The 6,018-nt window shown below is 55.5% G+C and overlaps 1 long non-coding RNA gene across 1 annotated transcript; it reads left to right on the top strand.

Annotated features, from left to right (window-relative positions):
* The first annotated feature begins 387 nt into the window (after positions 1-387).
* Positions 388-4,751, top strand: LOC122495691. Its single transcript, XR_006300542.1, has 2 exons — positions 388-1,719; positions 2,716-4,751. It is a non-coding gene; the product is annotated as an uncharacterized LOC122495691 (long non-coding RNA).
* Positions 4,752-6,018: the final 1,267 nt, after the last annotated feature.

Genomic DNA, 6,018 nt, shown 5'->3' with positions numbered 1-6,018 from the left:
ACGCCTTTCTCGCATTGAGCCCTGGATTAGAGTACAGGTTACTTCCGTTTCTGTAGGGACCGTCAGGAGCCGCTGCTGAAAACTGCTGTTTGTACTTTACCCTCATCCTAGGAAACGCGCTGCCCATTTCCCATAAGTGGCTAAAATAGGTAAGACTGTTTACCTGCCTGCCGGAAGGAACACACGAGAACTACTCGGTCGTTGACAAGTCGCTTTAGCATCCCTTACGTCGTGGCTACACGAGCACCACGTGATTTAACGGAGTTTAGGTGTGTGAGCGCCACGTGTTAAAGGATCGAGGGTACGCGGGCGCCACGTGACTCAACGGCGGGTAAGTACGCGTGCACCACGTGTTCACGGAAGCCCCCCGCCCTGCCTGGGCTCCCCGGGGGCCCTGCCAACGGTGCTGCCCTCACGCGGGGCTTCGGCTTTGCTTGGTGAGAGGTGCGTCCGGCCGGAAGTTGCAGGGGGAGGGTGAAGTTGCAGGGGGAGGGTGACCAGGTGCGTCCCCAGCCCGGAATCCGACGTAGGAGGGCTTAGGGTGACGCGAGTTGACGGACACTTGATCTGGGCCCACGAGTTACTCTACTTACTGATGTAAAGCAACAGACGGACCGGGGGTAGCGCGGGCTGGGGGCCGGACCTCCGGCGGTGGGCCTGGCGCCGGCCGAGCTCTGGCGCATCTGGGGGCCGGGCTCTGTCGGCTGACGGAGGACCCAGCTTCCAAGTGGGGCCCGGGGCTTCCCCTCTCCGGGCGCCTGCGGTCTACCCGGCCGGCGCTTCCTGTTCCTGCGCCCGGACGTCCCCTCGGGGTTCTTATTGTCTTAAGCAGATTTGGGGCTCCAGATGGGCCACGTTTCCCAGGATGACGGCCAAGTACATTCAGTGACTCGTGTGGTCACTGCAGTTTGAGGACAACACGTGCGAGAAGACCTTCCCTGGCCCCTGCCCAGGACTTCTTAATTCGGGTGTGCCCAGCTGCCAGGTGCGGCCACCCCCAGGCGCCTTCCCCGTGACCCGCGTCGGCCTCTGTCCCTGGCCCTGAACAAGGGTGAGATTTCTTGAATCCCCTGCAGGTGAAATCTCAAGTAGCCCCTTCTCACTTTTCTGCTTCCTGGATCTATTGTTGATGCGGGTGGTTGGTGTCTACACCTGAAATCCCAGACGGGTCTGCCCCTCCTCCTTCCGTCCCTCCCTCCATCCCATCCTTGGTCAAGGTGCCGACATCAGCTGATCGGACACCATCCACCATGTTTGTGGCTGTTTTGTACTCGTTGCCAGAGGCTCCTGGTTCTGTCTTCTCTGGTTTTACTTGAGGATTTTATTCGATTCTGTCTTCCCTCTTGGTGTATTGATTAAACTCCCAACATGTAGAGGTTTCCCTAAAGTTGACAGTCGACGTCCAAGCCCACCTGCCATTACTATTGCCCTGTGGGTGGCAGAGCAGGGACCTGCCTCGGGGTGGAGAACACCAGCTCTTTCTGCCTCCCTGCGACACTGCTGTCCCTCACGTCCCCTCTCCCTCTGTTGGAACCACCCAGCACACGTACGTCCCCTTATTCCTGCTTGGACTCTGAACCCTTGTGCAGACTCTGACCTCGATCATTCCTTCTCCCTGAACAGCTTGTTTCGTTTCTTGAGTTTCCTGGGAGCATCTTTCACAAATTCTCTTGTTGTTTGTTTACCTGGGAAGGTCTTTCTTTTCCCTCACTTTTGAAGGTGAGTATCACTGGTTATAGAAACCCGTGTTGGTGGGATTTTTTTTTTCTTCTAACAGGTTAAAAATGTCATCCACTTAACATCTCTCTCCTGCTGCAGTGACTCCGGGTGAGACGTCTCTGTGACCCTCATTCTTCTCTGGCTGTTTTCTTGTCCCCGTAAAGGCTTCTTTCAAGGTTTCCTCTGTGATTTTGTTTTTCTGCAGTTGGTGGGTGCTGTGCTCAGTGCGTCATGGGCACTGAGCTTCTTGGATCTGGCTGCCATTACTCCATTACTCCAGATACTCACTGTGATCGCCACCACCCCCCCCCCATCTTCTCTCCCTAGCAACTGCAGCTATAGATGTTACACCTTTTGAGAATTTCCCTCCATTCCGTTCCTGGATACTGTGCTTCTTCCCTCATTCTTCTGTTGCTTTGTGTTCACCTTGGAACTTGCTGTTGCTCTGTCTTCAAGCTCACTGTGTTTTCAGACTATGTTTTCTCCGGCCCTCTGGCATGCCTTGTCATCTTTTGCTTAAAGCCAGACCTTTCGTCTCCAGTCGGAGGGAAATAGGCCTTTGCCGGCGTGGCTGGGGGCTGGTCTCTGCCTAAGGTGTCTCTAGCCTTGTCCCCCCTGACGTGGCTTGGCTGAGGGCTCCTCCCAGAGAGAGCGTCTGGGTCTGCAGCATGTTCGGCCGTGAGCCACGCTTGTGGTCCTCCTGGAGCCACGTTGGCTTGGGCTGAGGCGTGGGGGTGGGGCACGTCCTTCAGTGGTCGGGGCGTCTGGGATGTCACCTTCTCAGAGGTTTTCTCTCCTACAGCTTCTTCTCTACTGATTGAGACCAGAAGACTCGAGGGGGCCAGAGTCCAGGAGCACCCTCCCCCGGGATCTGGGACGCTGCTCTTGGGAAAGGTGGATACGTGTCATGTTTCCCAAATGTGACAGATGTCTTCCCTTTGTCACAGAGAACTTTCTGGACATATTTCACAGCCCAGTTCTTCTCTCCCACTGCAGAGCCACAAGGGCATCTTCCTCAGACCTTTGTGAGGAGATCTCAGGGCTCCTGGAAATAAAGCCCCCCCTCCCCCAGCTCCCAGAAGCCCAGCGAGGCACCGCCCACCAGTTCCTGCCAGTTTACGGCTCCAGAAGCTTCTCCAGGCAGACCCACCCTGCCCACCCTGGCCTCCCAGACCTGCTGTCCCTCAAGGTTTCAGGGTGCTGGCTCGCCCTGCACGCTGGGCTCTCGGGTGAGTCTGAGAGAAGCAGTTGTTTTCAAGTTGTCCCATTTTTTCTTGTTGTAAGGGCAGGAATGGAGTCTGCCACACTCTTTAAATGTCAGCGCTAAGTCTGGAGTCCCCGCCACCGGGGGAGGGGCGGTGCTCTGCCACCCCAGATACGCTACTAAATATTCGTGTAGAACTAATAAATATTAATGCCAGGACATAGAATAACGCTTTCTTTCACCAGGAAAGAAAGAGATTGCACGTGTTGTGACTCATCACTCTTAAAAGTATCTCTGGTTAGTGTTTGATTCTGAGACCCATCTGGGAGGTGAGGCCAGCCTCCTTCGATGCCTCCCACCTCAGCCCGTGGGACGGACTGGCCACAGGCCCCCTGAGGGGCGGTCCTTGGAGCCGATCGCTGGCTGTAGATCCAGCCTCCAGCCGGTGGGGCTCATTCCTGGCCCCAGAGCAGGCGCCGGTTTCCTGCGTCCTGAAGGAGGTGACCCCATGGGCCAAGTGCTGCCCAGCTAGCAGCTGGGCCAAGGGCACCCTCAACAGTTGCTGGAAAACGGCTCTGGTTTCCAACCACCACCGGTGTCCAGAAAGGCAGCAGCCAGGGTCCCCACTGTGGCCTTGACTCCCCGGGGTCTCCTTGGGGCATTCAGAGCAGCCAGCCTGGGCAGGACTCCCCCACCCCGGCCCCGGACACGCCTGTGAACAACAGTTTCTGGAAAATTCTGGCTGCATTTAGACCCTGACTACCTGAGGGTGTCACCTCCACATCAGTTCTGGGGGTGTCTTTCTTGTTGAAATGAGATCACTTTACACACAGAGAGACTCACATTTTCAGGGAACACCTGACCCCAGCCTGCGTGACCGCAGCCAAGGCTTCCAGGCAGGAGGTCCAGCAAACAAAGTTTAGATGCCACTGAAAATGTCCCCACTCTCTGTTTTCTAGAAACATGGCTCCAAGACAGCCACGGGGCATCCATGTATGCGTGTGAACTTACAGAAAAATGGTTGATTTCCCCTTAAATACTTAACAAACGTGTCATGATATACGTGGAAGTAACTGAGTGGTCTCAAGGGTGCGACCAAGTTTCTAAGATGTTCTATTATCGAAGTTAATATTCTGAAAATCAAGTCTCTTGTTTTAGAAAAATGGAAGTAAATAATCAACAAAAGCAAAACATGCCCCTAACGGATGCGGCTGACAGTGTGTGAAACTCGTGCTCAGGAAGACCTCGTTAGCCCAGCGCTCCGCCCACGGCAGCTGAGCCTTGAGCAGGGAGAAGCGGGCACGTGGGGCAGGGTCCCCGCGTGGGGGCTTGTGGAGTCCGTCATCGTGGGGAATAAGCCGGGCTGGGAGCAGCCCAGGAACTCAGCGTGGGGCCCGTCCCCTCGGGAGCCAGAAGCCGGGTCAGTGTCCCCTCCGGGCTTTGTCCTGCGCCTTCTCTCCCGACCCCGCACCTGCCCTCACCACCCCCTGATGTCTGCCAAGCCTGGACTGGCATCTGCCTCTCTCCAAGGAGGCCGTTCCGTGAATTGAGTTCCTGGGGCCACCGGTGCAGGCAGCGTCCCAGTAAGCGATGATGGCTCAGCCCTGAGTGTCGGGACCGGGGGCGTGAGGGGCCCGGGGCTGACAAAATCTCGCATGCTCTCCTCTGGTTGTGGGAAACAAACTCTCGATGTCTGTGCCTTGCTTTCTTCTAAACTTAGAATTACTGTTGATGAACTCACTGTAAATAAACCTTGGCAATGTGTGCAATAATTAGTGAAAAATAAATGTGTACTTAAGTATTAATGAAATAAATATTTAGCAGGTTATTTGGGATCTTTGCTGTATCCTCAAACGTTTAATAAATAATGAGAGGTTTATTAAAACTTGCGACTATGACTCAGTGGAAGGATTTTCACAATGCAACTTGCTTCCTAACATCAGAGAAGAAAGGAGTTGTTTTCTGTCAAGGGGTGGGCCAAACAGTGGAACGGAAGCTGGGGACAGACGTCCTTGACACAGTCTGGGGCAGAATGACAAAGCCGCTAAGACCACTTCCAGGCCAGTCTTGCTGCCTGCTATCCGAACGCTTTCTAGCTATTACTAGCTGAGGATTCAGAACAGGGAACTATGGCCCGTAAGATCACTGGGTCAGATACGAGGACCTGACTCCAAGTGGACTTCTCTCCACTTCGAGAAGAATCTGCTCCCGGAACAACAACCCCCTCCCCCCCCCCCCCCGCCCCCAGCCCAGGTTGCCGATGCTGCTGCAGAACAGGTGGGATCCAGGAGACCCGTGAGAAACCCCACAGAGGGGCCCTGGGATGCCATCTCTCTGCCTGCACGTGGAAAATAGAAAATCAGTGTGATCGCGGCTGCCCATGCCCGCAGCCACAGGGCCTCACCCCTCCTAGCCTCACCCCCTCCATGTCCGAGTCAGCCCTGGGCCCCGGCCCTGTGTGGACGCAGCCTGTCGCAGAGTCTGGGAGAGGTCATTGTAGGGATCCGGACTCTACAGAGTGTCCCCAAGGTGAATGCTAGAACCCCCGGTCAGATGAGCCTCTGAGCATCACCACTAACAGTTTAGGCCGTTTCCCAGCTTGTGGTCCTTCTGGAAGTCACAGTCTTTACGGGACGGACCTGCCAGCCCCACCACCAAGCCCCGCCTTAGCCTGAGCCCCTGCACCTGCCTGTGGCTCTCCATCTGTACAGTGAGCCAGGGTAACCCCTTCTTTCCTTCTGGGACAGTGGAAAGAAGTAGGTGCTGGAAAGTGAGTCCCTCAAGCTCTGAGAGGCTAAAGGAGCCATGGCCACGCTCTTCTGCCCAGAAAGAGGTGTCCGTGTGAGCTCTGCCCCCTCCTCTGCCCCTTGGCAAACCCCAGACACCAGGCACACAGGACACACGGGACATACGCTTATTTAAAAAAAAAAAATTAATGTTTATTTATTTTTGAGAGAGACGTAGACAGAATGCAAGTAAGTTGGGGCAGAGAGAGAGGGAGGCACAGAATCTGAAGCAAGCTCCAGGCTCCGAGCTGTCAGCACAGAGCCCGACGCGGGGCTCGAACTCACGAGCTGTGAGATCACGACCTGAGC

The sequence above is a fragment of the Prionailurus bengalensis genome, chromosome A1 (genome assembly GCF_016509475.1).
Source record: "Prionailurus bengalensis isolate Pbe53 chromosome A1, Fcat_Pben_1.1_paternal_pri, whole genome shotgun sequence".
Lineage (NCBI taxonomy): Eukaryota > Metazoa > Chordata > Mammalia > Carnivora > Felidae > Prionailurus > Prionailurus bengalensis.
Note: the sequence above shows the minus strand (reverse complement) of the source record. Positions and strands in the feature narration are given on the sequence as shown.